Raw genomic sequence first — 16343 nt, forward strand, 5'->3', positions numbered from 1 at the left:
CCCCTTAATGCTCTTAAGATGGCACTGCCTTACTGATCTCCTTGCTGGAGCCTCTGACATGAAAAGGTTAAAGCCCCGTCTCTATCAAGATGACCACTGCCACACAGAGAACAAGGTGCAGAACAAGCCATGGTAAGTCAAATGCCTCCCGTTAGTCCTTCCATTGGTTCTCCTCCAACAGTGGGTGCCAGCCCCTCTAGCAGCATGTCTCACTCCATGAAGCAATCGCAATAAATAAATTAGGGGGAGCACATCTCATAGATCAACCACATCTGCTGGTAAGCTAACAGAGGCTTCAGCTAAAGTCCCTGCATCTTGGCGTTTCACCCTGATTGAGCTTAGTTATAAAGCTTTACTGCTCTCCAGCACTCCATTAGAAAAACTTCCTCTTCATCTGGGAAGCATGTTGTTTTCTCCTATTCATCACATCTTCCACATCTTCTTCCTCTCAGTTCAACTGCAATGGCCTTTTTTCATTTTTTTTTAAATAGTTACTAATGGTTAAAAAGAGCCACCTTGCTACCTCTGTTGTTGGATTTTCAAACTGCATTCACACCTTGGCATCTTGAATCACTTTGAAATTTCAAAGCACCATGGTGTCAAGGACAAATCACAGAATGCACATTTTAGATGCCATTCATTTGAATAGCACCTAAAATTGCGGTGCGGTTCTGCCACGATTGTCACACAATAAATAGCGCTCCCATTGTGGTAACCCGCATCGCGTGAACCATGCTGCTCAAAAGTAGCTCCTGAACTGTTTTGGGTGACAAGCTTCACGTGATGTGGCAGAACCGCACCACAATTTTAGGTGCCATTCAAACGGCATCTCAAATGTGCGTTCTACAAATCGTTATTCACACCTCGGCACTTCCGATTCAAAGTGCCGAGGTGTGAATGCAGCCTTAAAGCTTCTGATGCTGCATTATCTATATCATAGATGTGGTCTCAATGCTCTTCCATGATTAAAGTAAATTTTAAAGTGGTTATAAAGTCTCTTTTTTTTTTCTTTTTAATAAAAATAATGTAGCACCCTCCTAGGTAGGTGCTAGTGAGAAAGTATAGTTTGTGCTCTGTCTGCTTACCAGAAGAGCTGCAGGTAAATCTATATTGTTCTCTGACTACCAGGGAGCAGGAACAGTTAGTGAGGTCTGCTCACTGTGCTCAGAATGCAAATCATTCTGTCTAGAGAGTGTTTCACACTAGTCCAATAGGGAGGCATGTTGGACAGTGGGAGGAAACCTGACGAATGGGTGCATGGGCTTTTGATACAGTCCTGACAATTGGCAGAGGCAAAGTTGCCTCGGTGCATGTTGGAATACTGTATAAAACCCAGGAGCACATGTGCTTGAGGTCTTTCATTGGGGAGTGGAGTCCCGGAGGGAGGGGGCGGCTGCCTCCTCCTCTGTAGAGGTGCCATGAGGCCTCAGGGGGTCGTCCTGAGGGCCGGAAGAGTAGCAGTGAGGAGCTGAACCCAGAGGTCCAGGGAAGCTGATTGAGAGGGGAGACACTGGAGGATCTGTCTCTGCAGTACAGTGAGTAAAGAAACTTGTGTCAAGGGGCCTGACCTGAGGGGAGCCTCCCCTGCTAATAGGATAGTCAGTGGATGGGTGTCAGCGGGAAGAGAATGCTAGTGAGAGTGTCCTGAAGATAGATTATCGTCCATCAAGTCGTCTTGTTAGAGAGCAAAGAGACTTAACCCCATCCACCCTAGTGGCAGTGTGGATTACCAGCCTGGCTGTTCCATATCTTTTCAAGCGGAGTTTTGAAGATAGAAGTCCTCAAACAATGTGAATAGTTCAATTGGAGTATCCCACTATTCCCTTCTCCTATCCCAAATGACCAATAAACAACAAAACAAACAACACCCCTAGACTGTTCATTTATGTGATGAGCCATTAGGAACAAGGAGAGATTCAGAGACTTGTTCAAGTAAAGATCTGCTGGTAACCAGGGGAGCCCGCAAAGTCAATATCCAGCAGTCTCTGTGGGGGGCAGTGCTACAATAACAAACTTGCCTATACTTACCTGCTCTGTGCAATAGTTTTGCAAAGAGCAGCCCCAGTTCTCTTCTTCTGGGGTCCCCCTACCCGGCACTCCAGGTCCCTCCTCTTCATCAGGAGCCTCCAGGAAAAGCCACTTTCCCTAGGGACACCCATGCAAGGTTACTCCTGAATCCCACTGCTGCGTCCATTGTCCCCACTCCCATGTCACTGGATTTGATTGACAGCAGCGAGAGTCAATCACTCCTGTTGCTATCAATCTGTCCAAGGAGGAGAGACAGTGGTGGGAGCCGCTGCGCTCATGCACTTTGCTGGATCAGATGAGCTCAGGTAAGAAAAAAGGGGGGGGGGGTCTGGGGGCCAGCTGCAGCACAGAAGGATTTTCACTTGAATGCATAGAATGCATTAAGCTGAAAAGCCCTAGGGCTTTAGAACCACTTTAAAGAAAGGTGCCAGTAACAAGAAATATTTACTAAATGCAATGTTAGTGTTTAAAATTACCCACACTTAAACACTATCATTTACAAGAGTGGGCTATAACCCAACATTATGGGCAATAAAGAGGATTCTAGTAAATCTGAATGAGAGACAGCTGTGTAGAAGGAAAGAGAGATATGGTTCCCAAAGGAGGTCTTTCCCTCCAATATATGACCATCTGGAATCTATGTACACTTCTAGTACATACAGATATGCAACACATTAAGCTTTAATACATAAACAAGTAAAAATATTACACAAAATGTTACTCAGTTCCATTGTGGGATTTATGTGTAGAACTGCCATTATTCATTATACAGGTAGGAACAGTACTTTATTGTGATGTCATTTTAAGGTGTATATAAACCCTGTAGTACTAATTTACTGACCATGTTTAGATATAGGACTGGGCTGTTTAACTCTTTGTCCCACAACTATTTGTGTTTCTAGGCATGCTCAAAGAAGATCTGTTTCTCTGCATCACTCGCTCAGTAGCTCAGAGAGGCCACATCTGATGAGGCAGAGATAGCTGGGTAGGTGATCTGCAGCCAGGTGAGAGGACCTCCATTGTCAGAACCGGCATGCAGGCAGCCAAGCAGGAGCCTAATAGCTCACAGCTTCCTCTGAAGACCCAGCTACTTTGGGGAATCTCTCCAAAACACAGTACTGCAGATTCTGCAGAGTAGCCTTTCGGTATCTTCAGGCCTGGGATTCCACCAGCTATTTACCTGTTACCAGAACTACCAGTGACTTTACTCAGAGGTACATTGTCTATGAGGATAATAACAAGCAGCCAGTTGTGTGCCAAACTGTTTTGCTAAAGTAGTGAATCTTAGTTTGACTCTCTGTTACTATTCAATCTTATGGGTGCTATGCCATGCAGCCACATGCTACCATACCGCTAACTCTGAAGTTGACTTAGAGGGACAATGTTTGAAGGAGAAGAATGTGGTGCACATAGCACACTGCAGTGAAAAGTGAGTATGGGCAGCAGAAAGCGGGCATGACTTTATGGGTATGGTTAACCCTTTTGCTTTTTTTTTTTTTTTGCACACGTGTTTGAAAAATCACTTCAGGCCTGAAAATTGGTTAAAACCCCTATACATTATTGATTTTCTGAAAGCAGAGACCTGGAGAATGCAATCATGGTGGTTCAAAATATTTATGTCACAATATTAGCGCAATGGTTTATCAACTGCAGGCTCACTACCGCCATCTGGTGGCTGTATATACAAATTATCCAGATATCACAGGCAACATCTACTGAGGTGGGGGTGAAATTCAACACAATTCTCAGATCTCCTGATCTGGACATCAGGAACGGTGAAAAGTTTATCTCAAGATATCATTTTGCAAAGTAGATTGAATATAAGTGACATATAACATAGAGCTTGCATAACTAATATGTCACTAATCAATAGTCAATCTATAATCAAAGCATCAAACACCACCCCAGCAACGTCATTGTTATCATCCTGAGATATCTGGATAATTTATCTTTTTATTAAGATGCATAAATTGCTGAAGGGTGGGGTACTGAAGAGTACGCTGAATATTCAGCAGCAACTGTGATTAACACATCAAGGTCTTTAATTACCCTTTTAAATGTTTTTAGATGTGTACTTTATATTTTTAGCATCTGAAAAGTTATAGCAAATATTTTAAATGGTGTTTTTCCAGATATCGGAAGTAGAAAAGGGAGTAATGTGATCAGGTCATGGCAGTTCAATGCCGTTCTGGTGAGGTTAGGAGAGATCTGGAATGTTTACAGTGATAATGTGTGGTCTGTAGATGACAGTCAGTAGTCACTGTCTGCTGGGAAAGCCTAATGAAGAATTTTGCTAGGCATGCACAGTAGATAATACTCATCTTTTTATTAGGTAGTAACTCCATTTGCTCCACTTGTAAAAACCTGAATGCCATATGTTTAACCCATACAGTACATATTATTTGTAGTGCATAATCACGTTTAAGATGATGACTAACGTATTAATGGGTAACTTCACTTTCGTGGGGAAAAAAAATTCCAAATAAAGAAAAAAACAATATAACATATACAATTGCGACACAAGTCTTATAGTAATTTAATGTTGATAAAAACTAAATTTCCTTTTCAATCTGCAGCTGTTGTAGATTTCTGAAAATTCAATGCAATATGGCTACTTGGAGCTGTTCTGTACACAGAATGTATACTGACCACACCCCAGACACATAATTTTCTGCTTGTGTGATTGGCTCACCAATTTTCCCAGAAGTCTGCCTAAGATACAAGTCAGATTTCTGGCATCCCCTGCAACAAAAATGTAATTTTGATTAAATACTCCCAATAGGAACACGTCTAAAGGGATGCAGGCCCAGCAGTTTTCCTCATTAGAGCTCTGCAGCTGCCACAGCTGATAGATAATTATGAAACCCCTCCCATTTGACCCACTCAGCACAGAGGAACAAACAGGGAATTCTTCAGAATAACAAAAGGTAGGAATCTGCAATAAAGTTTGTTAAAATCCTTGTAATGTACAGAGATCAGGGGAATGTTTTTTTCTCAACAAAAGTGGAGTTACACTTTAAACTGCGTGGTTATGGTTGATAGCCTCTTGCACCAACATCCCAATAGTGAATCAATATACAGAAGAAGAGGTTGAGTAGATGGGACTTTAAGGGCCCTTCTATACAGGAGTTTTGCAAGTGCTTTTGCGTACAAAAAGTGCCTGAAAAATGCTTCCCTTTAAACTCAATAAAAGTGTTCACACTGGGGCAGTGCGCTTCTGTTGCAGTGAAAAAGCATGTTTTGGGAGCTAAAAAAAAAATGCACCAAAAACGCACCAAAGAAAACGCGGTAAACCTGTGACAAAAATGCACCAAAAGCGCAATGCCATTTTGGTGTGGTTTTTGAGTCACCTGTCCTTTAAAAACTGCACCGCAGACCTTGTAAAATCACGGCCAAATCATGGAAAAACCGTTTTTGCTGCATTTTTGCAGTGGGTCAGTGTGAAAGTGCCCTTAATGTACATCTAGTGTCACCCTCAGGAAAAACACATATCAGCAACACATATTAACCACTTCAGCTCTGCTAGGTTTACCCCCCCCCCCTTATGACCGGGTCATTTTTTGCAATATGGCACTGCATTACTTTAACTGACAATTGCGCGGTTGTGCAACGCTTTACCCCAAAATATATTTGTCCCTTTTATCCCACAAATAGGGCTTTCTTTTGGTGGTATTTGATCACCTCTGTGTTTTTTTTTTTTTTGCTCTATAAACAAAAAAGGCAGACAATTTTGAAAAAAAAAACAATATTTTTTATTTTTTGCTATAAGACATACCCAATAGAAAAATGTAAAAAATCAAATTTCTTCATCAAGCTAGGCCAATATGTATTCTGCTACATATTTTTGGTTTAAAAAAATCCCAATAATTGTATATTAATTGGTTTGTGCAAAAGTTATAGCGTCTACAAACTATGGGATACAGTAAAACCTTGGTTTGAGAGTAACTTGGTTTAAGAGCGCTTTGCAAGACAAGCAAAATTCTCAAATAAATTTTGACTTGATATACAAGCGATGTCTTGATATACAAGTAGCCTCAAGTCACAGCTGAGTATAAAAGAGAAGAGAGGCGCCTCTAAGTGTAGCAATATGGTTACATTTAATGAAGGTACAACATTTAGCAACTCACATGGTTGATGATTGGAACAGGCACATCTAAGGATGCAGGCATCTGGGGTAAAGCTGTCCACATAGACCATCTTCTGCACCGCCATCTACGTCATCCCTTCCATGCTGCCCCTCGCTTTCAGATCGCTTTACTGCAGGGTGGTCTTCCCGGTCAGGATTACAGACTGGCAGCCGGCGGTGCAGAAGATAGTCTATGTGGACAGCTTTACCCCGGATGCCTGCATACTTAGATGTGCCTGTGTTATTCATTAACCATGTGAGTTGCTAATTGTTGTACCTTCATTAAATGGAACCATATTGCTACACTTAGAGGCGCCTCTCTTCTCTTTGATACTCTGTAGCTCCTGCTGGATTTTGCTTCTAATCCCCTTGTGGAAGCGGCTATTTGTGGATGGACATTTTATGGTTACACAACCTATCGCAATGCTATAATATTTTTATATGGACTATAAACTGAAGGACTTATGAATAAATTGTTGTGGAACGAATCATCTGAGTTTCCATTATTTCTTATGGGGAAATTTGCTTTGATATGAGAGTGCTTTGGATTACAAGCATGTTTCCGGAACGAATTAGGCTCGCAATCCAAGGTTTTACTGTATTTTTATTTATTTATTTATTTTTTACTAGTAATGGCGGCATGACTGCGATATTGCAGCAGACAAATCGGACACCTAACTGACACTTTTGACACTTTTTGGGGACCAGTGACACTAATACAATGATCAGTGGTAAAAAAATATGCACTGTCACTGTACTAATGACACTGGCAGGGAAGGGGTTAACAGGGGCATTTAAAGGGTTAAATGTGTTCTTAGGGAGAGCTTACTAACTGTGGGGGAGCTGCTTTGACAGGGGGAAGGTAAACATCCATGTTCTGGTTTAGATGTTGTTTACAACTTTGTTTACATAGGCAGACCAACATTCTGCCTGTCTCCCAAACGATCAGGGGGTGCCGGCGGACATTGCATCTGCCAGATCCGCTGATTGGCTCCCACTGAATCCAATCACAGCTGGAGCCGTGCCCATGTCTGTGTACCCCAGAAGGGTCAGATCACGTACTAGGTATCTGATCTGGCACAGAGTGGCAGCCCTGTCACAGTATATGTTCGTCTGCAAGATGTTAAAATAATATATATTTTTTTTTTATAATAATTTTATTGTAAGAAACATTAAAAAAATGGGTTAGTAAACCCAAAGTAAAAACATATTGAGATGCAGGGCTTTTCTTCAGCTGGGACTTGGTAGAACTTAGTTCCACCACCTCTGGCTCAGGCCCTCTCCTCCCTGCTCACCACTTTTACTTACAAAACACAGAAGTCTGGCTTCTGTGTATACAGGTGACAGCTTACCTCCCAACAGCACCCACAGATCTGATCTCCTGAGCACCCACCCCCCCTTCTCAGTGCAGGATGGGGACAAGGGAGATGCAGGTGCCAGGGTGCAGTGCAGATTCTGACACCCCCACTGGATGATCTCCCTGCAATGAGAGAGGCAGAACCACCTACAGTGTGCAGGGAGGTACTAGAGACAGCTGGGTGCTTCAGCTTAACACAGCAACACAAGTAAGACATGTGGAAGATGGTGAAGCTTTTAAGGAGGGAGGGAGAAATTGAGGGCAGTAGAAGGGGGGCTGCATGCAGAGGTCAGAGCTGAAGAGGGATGAAAGTCAGATGAGGATAGGGGATGCAGAGGTAAGCAGCTGTGGAAGAAGGCTGCGCTCTATATGTAGTGCACCCCTGAACTCTGCACTTTGAGTGCTTTATACCCCTGAACTCTGCACTATGTGCCTAGCGCACCCCTGAAATCTGCACTCTGTGTAACACCCCACCCCAAACTCTGCATATTGTATGTAATGCACTCCCGGTACTTAATTTCGCTTTAAGACTCTTCCATTTTTGTGAAATTTGACCACACCCACTATTCAATGTGGTTTGGAGGCTGTGTGGGAAAGGGGGGGGGTGGAGAAGCAGGGTTGTGGTTGGGGGTTGGGTTCCTGCACCTATTTTCTGAGAAAAAAAAGCCCTGTTTAGATGAGTAGCAGAAGGTTCAGCACCCCCCCTCCCCAACAAAAAATTAAAACATATAGCTTCTGGGAAGGTGTCTTTCCCAACGCATTTTGCATGTTGAGCTTCAGGGGTTCAAGGGGTACAACTGGAGCACGTGTATCATCAAATATTTACAAAGGGTTGTTGTCCATGAAAGCCAATCAAAGATGCATGCATGGAACCAAGGGCAGGAACGGACCAAAATTGGAAGGCGGTGCCCAAGGATGTCAAGTCAGGGACATAAGGGCAATATGCATAAAGGAAAGGTTAACAGCAGAACACCTCTAATCCCATTGTTACACAAGAGGCACTGCAAGAGAGGACAAAAAGAATCTAAGCAGTATGTCTATAAAGGGGGATAGCATATATCTTATCTTAAACAAAAAAGATCAATGTTTGCTCCTTCCAACAGCCTGGCAGCAACTGTCAAAAGCTTGATGCTTCACGTCCTCTCTTGTAGTGCCTCTTGTGTAACAATGGGATTAGAGGTGTTCTACTGGTAACCTTTCCTTTGTGCATATTGCCCTCATGTCCCTGACTTGACATCTGTGGGCACCGCCTTTCAAATTTGGTCCATTCCTGGCCTTGGTTCCATGCATACATCTTTGATGGGCCTTCATCCATATGTACAGCAACCCTTTATAAATATTTGGTGATACGTGTGTTTCAGTTGTAGCTCCTGAACCCCTGAAGTAACTCAACATGCGAAACACGTTGGGAATCTTGGGATAGACACCTCCCCACAATCTACAGTATATTATATGATTTAATGTTTTGGTACATTAGTATCCTCTGGTATTGGGGAAGGTGTTTTTAGTTTTTTTTTTTTTTTTTTTGTACTTGTCGAAATATGTTTTTGCTTTGGGTTTACTAACGCATTTTTTAAAAATGTTTTTTTTACAATAAAATTCATATTTTTATATGTGTTGTTGATATGTGTTTTCCTGAGGGTGATACTAGATGCTCCTCAAAAGTCCCATCTACTCAACTTCTTCTTTTGAATAAGGACTAACATGATGATGACACATCCAGAGGCATAACCTGAAGCTCCTGGGCCCCAAAACAAGAAAAGAGCCAGGGTCCTTTTGTTCCTCACAACTAGCAATCCATCCCGATAACAAATACTTAACATGCAACACCCATAATATATCTCCCCCATGTCCAACACACATACAGTATACTGTATACAGTATTATACTGTATTACTCTGTGCCCCGTCATTTCAAAAAGGTACATGTTAGCGACTTCTCGGGAATGAACGTATTTGGGATTGAAGCAATGCCCAATGATTTGGACAATGGCAGATGACATCAGAGGCTGTGTAGGCGTGAAAGCTGCTGAATTTTTACCCAGAGTTGTTTAGCGCCTAAAGGCCTCAATGAGGAGCTTGAGACCTACAACCTAGTGTAGCTTCCTGCCCCCCATATCAATAAGCTTCATGGTGGCCTTCAGAAACCCCTCCTCCTTTTTTTTGTTCTCTTTCCCTTTTGGTGCAAAGGGTACCGTGTGTACCTCTATCCTTCCCTTGTCAGTTTGGGTGTGTTATGATATATCTTTGCCCACCTCTATGCCATATGACCTATCCTACAGGGGCCACAGCCAATCTTCCAAACGACTGTGGAGCCTGGTACACTATTATCAGTTTTTTGCTTATTCCGATGTGTGTACCATAGTGTATATGAATTTTCATTTTTTCATTTTTATCATTTTGTATGACTACCATTATTAGTACTTTATAAGAGTATATATTTTATTCCATTTTTTTATGTACGTATTATTATATTTATATTTATTTCTATCACTATTTCCTATCTTACACTGTTGTGTTGTATTGATGCTTAGTTCTGTATAATTATGTATTATTAATGTTTATTATTAATATTTTTTAATATATATGTATCAATTCATCAACTAATTATTATTATTCCTTTCCATGGGGCACCCTGGGGGGGTCGCTTGGTCTCAGCTGGGGGGCCACGGTAGGGTAGTAGGCGTTTGGTCCGCCCCTGTGCAGTTTAGAAGCCTGTGTTTCCTGCTCCACTGTTGTGACACTGGGCTTCTGGAGACACTGAGGCTGATTGATTCCTCCCATGTAGAGGGCAGGTGTCCACACGGCAGTCCCGCCCCTTCCCTATGCTCTCATGTGCCCCACACGTTCTGGCTCTTTGGGTAGGCCTCCTATGTAACCCACACTTGGCACCCAATGAGTTAATGGGGAACATATGAAGGAGCCAAGGAGGTGCCATTTGCCTACTGTAACACATTCTCTACCCTTACACTTGGCTGCCAATGTGGGGCTGTGCCTATCACATGTACCTGAAGACCACCCCAAAAGAGACTATGGTTGTAGTTAGTTACTTTAGCACCTGCTCAGGCTTGCCCAGTGATATAGCACATGAACAGCTAGGCTGCCCAGGACAGTCCCGTAATTAGCATGTCTATCCTGGGTTCCGAGGACCTTCATTCTGGGACAATACAGTGTCCAGGAATGAAATAGAGGACACAGCCACCCTACCAGCTACATTGCTGAACTGGTTGCTAGGGCCGCCCCCACCTGGCATCTACTAACCAGCTGCGTCACACAGATTCAGAGTGAGGCTGAGCGAGGTCCATGCCTAGTGCTGCTTGGCTCCAGTCTCCACCCACCTCTTCCTTCTCTGGTCTGACTCCAGCCCCCGGCAGTATGCAGAGGGAGGGAATGACTTGCAGCAGGGACTGGCTGGTGTGATCATCTTCCCTGCTGCTGCACTGGTCAGATCAGCTGCCTGACTTCTCCTCTCGCCCGACTGAGGGACCTCACCCACTGGTATAGTAATGAAACAAGTGACACTCACCACCAGAGGGGATAGTAATGAAGCAGGTGACACAGGGAACTGAGGAAATAGTAATGAAGGTGACGCAGGAAACTGGGGGACAGTAATGTAGGTGACACAGGGAACTGAGGGGCCTTTAACAAAGGTGACACAGAGAACTGAGGGACAGTAATGAAGGTGATACCAGTAACTTGGGGACAGTAATGAAGCTGACACAGGGAACTGAGGGGCCGCTACTAAAGGTGACACGGGGAACTGGGGGGACAGTAATGAAGCTGACACAGGGAACTGAGGGGCCGCTACTAAAGGTGACACGGGGAACTGGGGGGACAGAAATGAAGGTGACACAGGGAACAGAGGGACCGTTAATAAAGGTGACACAGAGAACTGGGGGACAGTAATGAAGGTGACTGGGGGACAGTAATGAAGGTAACACAGGGAACTGGGGGGCCGTTAATAAAGGTGACACAGGAACTGAGGAGACAGTAATGAAGGTGACACAGGGAACTGAGAGGCCATTATTAAAGGTGACACAGGGAACCGGGGAACAGTAATGAAGGTGACACAGGGAAATAGGGGACAGTAATGAAGGTGACACAGGGAACTGAGGGGCAAATAATAAAGGTGACACAGGGAACTGAGGGGCCATTAAAAAAGGTGACACAGGGAACTAAGGGGCCATTAATAAAGGTGACACAGGGAACTGGGGGGATAGTAATGAAGGTGACACAGGGAACTTAGGGGACAGTAATGAAGGTGACACAGAACTGAGGGGACATTAATAAAGATGACACAGGGAACTGAGGGGACATTAATAAAGTGGCACACAGGGAACTGAAAGGACATTGATGAAGGAGACAGAGAGAACTGAGGGGACACTAAAGGATACTGAAAATTGATTGCCCAGCCCCCTCCTCCTCTATCTGGACTCTAGCAGCCTCGTAATGCATGGAAGCCCCCCTGGGGAGCTGTGCCCTCAGCCACATGTGCGTGTGAGAACTGGAACGTTTGTCTAAAAATAAATGTGTGTCAGAGAGAGAGATGAGAGCAGAGCATCTGCAGAGAGCGTCACCTGCACGCTACGCCCTGCATCACATGACTCCCAGGTGTGGAACATCATTATCCAGGGGTGTTGTCGGGGATGCGTCCCTGAATGACAGTTTGGAAATGTGGTCACCCTATGAACAGCACATTTCTGCTTCCTTATTGACTCCTACACAAGGCACCCTCACCAGATTGGCAGAAAAGTTGAAAAGGGGTAGTACATAGCAACAGAACCCAGATGACACTAGGGTCCTCCACATGCGTGCTACGAAACATTATGCACGGACAGCAGCTGCCATGGAAGAATCCGACCAGCTACTGCCATGACACCAGGTTCAGTACGTGCCTACAGTCAAGTTTGCCCAATGTTGTATGGGTACCTGCATGGAGCTTAGGGTCATCTGTCCTCTTCCAGCCACTATGCGAGGTTGAGACCCCAGAAGACCTTTCTGCTAACAGATTGCCTGTGATTTTTTTGGACAGCGGAGCCAGCACCTCTTTGGAACCTCCAGCCAAGATCATTCTTCCATCTCAGAAGGACTTCCAGAGATGGCCTTCCGCACTGGACCTGGGGTCCATTCACCCACTGCTGGGTTATTGCCACCTTTAGCTTCTCTCTCCAGAACAGGAACCTTGCAGGACTTGCTAAAACGTGTAGTCCAGTCTCTCAGAATACACCCAAACTTTGGACTTCTCCAGTCAAGACATGCCGGTTATGGACTTCACCCATGTGCAGATACGCTGGGGCAGCCACTGTTAGTGCTCATGTACACAGGGCAGTTGAAAACCTTTTCTGTACGCTGGACACTTGACAACTGGATACCGGCGGTGAAAAACGTCCATTTTACAGCTTTTACATACCACGTTTTTATGAGTTTAGCAGCGGTTATGAGCTTTTGAGGTTACAAGTGTTTTTTAAAGATAACCTCAGGAGACCCTCCCAAATGTCCACAATGCATGAAAAAACAAGTAAATTATTAACCATTTCAGCCATTCTGTGAAAGAAGATGTGTAGGTCAAGGGCCAACAGCCAATACCATCACTGTTATAAATTATCTCCAACTATACATTGTATTCAAAACCAACATCTTTATTATCCACTTCTCTCTGCATCCAACACCCCCATCCCTGTAACCTAATTCCATATTCCCCCATCATTCTATATCCTCTCCTGATAATTCCAATTCATTGACAGTAGAATGAAAATAAAACATGGCTGGATGACTATTATCCTAAAAACAGTCAGTCTAAACTTTGCCAGCAACCTGTAGAAATAAAGGCTGGCCCAAATATTCTCTTTAGCATTATGGATACCTTAGGGAAGTAGTAGAAGGGACTGCAGCATAGGGTGCTTCTCCCATGGGATCCAAGTGCATTTAGACTTGCTGTTAGACATATTGCAATGCCAATAGAGTCTAACTGGTGAGACTGCTGAGTGAGAACTGGCTACCAAAAAGAGAGCCCATGGCAAGCACTGAAATTACACCCCTTCCCAAACACAACCATAGTTTGGATAGTTTTACCACAATATCAACTAAAAAAAAAAAATAATAAAATTACGCCTACCAAAAGGCCCTCCACATCCATTATTTTATATAAATATGCAATTTAGAAAATATTATATACAGTGTACTGTTATCTTCTTCCATAACTCACCAACGGACCGTTCCACCAAACAGCCACTGTTTGTCCTCAGTCCTCTCGCCACACCTGTGTCTGCCACAGCCACCGCCCTAGAAGATCCAGCCTGCCCTGTGCGAGATGGAGTGTGCTGATGTCTGACGTCATTGCACACACCACGATTACGCGAAGGACGTTCCCCAGAGGAGACACTCCGCCTCCTCATACTCATCAGTTTGCACTACAGGGTAGCAGTATGAGATGGGGATATTCTGCCTGTAACATGCCGCAAACTGATTACACAAAACTGCTGGAAAAATATCTTGGGCATCAATTTTCTGCCTTTCTCAAAGTCTAGCCTGGGTCCAATGGACCCAGGGACCCATGGTAGGGCCAGCCCTGCATACTTGTTAATCTTTTATTTAACAGCATATCCAAAATACAGAGTGGTTGACTTATACTGTAAGCGCAATCTTCAAAGTGTTGTTCACCTCTGTATCTGCAGTGAACTTTAACATCGGATTCTCCCTTTTACTTCAACTATAGCACATCCAGTGACCCCTGGCACTGGCCCTGTGGGGTTCCCCTCCTTCAAGTGGTGCCCAGATCACATGACATATGTTGCATTTCCTAGATATGTCCCTGCTGCTAAGAGGAGTCGCACGTCCCTAATAAAACTTGTGTACCATGCAGTTATGTAGTTCCTATGGGCAAAGGCTTTTCCAGCCATGTTATCGTTAAAAAAAATACTACGAAATTGACTAAATAAAACATAAAAGAAAAATATATCTGATTGATTGCTATGGATGACATATTTTTTTTTTTTTTACACAAGGCCTATTATATGCAAAATGATGTCCCGGCTGGTGTAAGTATTATGTAATCCCTTGTTTCCCTCATGTCCAGCCTTCCACTGTTGCTGGAACTGAGATTGCTTTGTAAGTTCTGAAAGTGTTCCCATATAACTATTATGTGATGCAATCAGCAGTTATTGTCAGCAAGCACAATACATGTATATGTCAGCCTGAATCACCCTGGATTCTGTGGGTTTATATATGCTTCTGGTTACATAGCTTGCATTCTCAGCCCTGCCTAATAAATCAGCAGCTGACTGAGAATGAACATTCCCTATTTACTGGAAATTGTGAGGCCTTCGTGTATAAAAGTGCAAGGGCTCCTGAAGCCATGTTTCAATACACAGGCCCAACGTTGCAGACAGTAAAAGCCTCCTATGCTCTCCTTCGCTTTGTACAACTCACACATCTACCCTTAACCAGTATAGAACTTACAGTGATATTAAAGCGGAGTTCCACCCTGGAATTTTTTTTTTTTTTAAAAATACCCCCGGGACAGTCAGGGCTAGTGCATTCCACAATGGCTAGCCCCTGATCTGTCCCGGGTTGCACTTACCTGTTAGGACAAATACTTACCTTGAAAACGTCTTGTCCAGCGCTGCCATCTCAGATGTGGGCAGCTTGAAGCCAGCGAGATCCTCTTCGGGGTCCTCTTCCGCCTTCTTCGGTCCCACGATGCCCTGCGCCGGCCCAGACGTCACTTCCGGGTCGCGCGCGTCATCCCTCCACAGCTTCTGGGCATGCCCAGAAGCTGTTTAGAAGGGGATGACGCGCGCGCCCCCGGAACTGATGTCGGGGCCGGTGCTGGCGCAATGATTCCTGGGAGCTATGACGTTCAGCTCCCAGGAATCATTGCAGAGCCAGGAAGTGACGACGGGCCGCGGCCGAGGAAGGAGGAAGAAGGAAGTAAGGTAAGTATATTTTCTTCGCTACGAGGTAAGTAAAAAAAAAAAAAAAAAATGCGATTATCCATTTCTTTTTCAGGTGACCCGGAGCGAGAAGATGGAGGTAAGTATAAAATGAGGGTGGAACTCCAATTTAAACCCTCAGTTTTAGGCACTTTTAGCAGCTGATTTAATCGCTTACTTCTTTATTTGGACAAGGTGGAGAGCATGACATCATCACCCCACATCTCCACTTCATTCAAACAGACAATGCTTTGTATTCCTTCAGAAAATGCAAAGCATTCTCTAAATGGCACCCATGCTCAGTGACCAACCTCTATGTCAACAATGCTTTGGGTCGGCCATTCATCATGGGACCCACAAGCAAGTGGAGATCACTGGAGTAGTGGTATCTACTTCAGTGATTTCCAATTTACAGGGGCATTTACCAGGTATAATATATACATAGTTTCTTCCAAATCTTTCTGACCCACACCTATTACCATAAGACACAAATTACTCTATATATACATAGTTACTTTGGTCCAAGGTGGACCAATGTAACTATGTATATAAAATATCCATACTGGTGCCATAACCACTTTCCCAGGTTCTGTTTTTCAGGGTGGCTGCTTTCTTCTGCAGCATTTACCTTTACATGCAGGGACTAGAATTGTTTCTTTCCACACTGTGCACATCAATAGAAACTCACAGCCCTGTAGCCTAAGATGGCAAGGCACTTTACTGGTCCTCCCTCCTCCCAGCCCCTCCCTTCTACAAGCCAACAGACTGGCTGGAGACTGCACTTTCCACTGTTATCTCGTTCCTGTGAAGACTGGAAGTTCAGGAAAGCAGCATTGGGAGAGCAGGTGCCAACAGCATTAAAAGTGGTAAACTGCAAGTGCTGGGGTAAGAATGTTAACAAA

Source organism: Pelophylax lessonae (assembly GCF_965119305.1).
Source record: "Pelophylax lessonae genome assembly, chromosome: 12".
Taxonomy (NCBI): domain Eukaryota; kingdom Metazoa; phylum Chordata; class Amphibia; order Anura; family Ranidae; genus Pelophylax; species Pelophylax lessonae.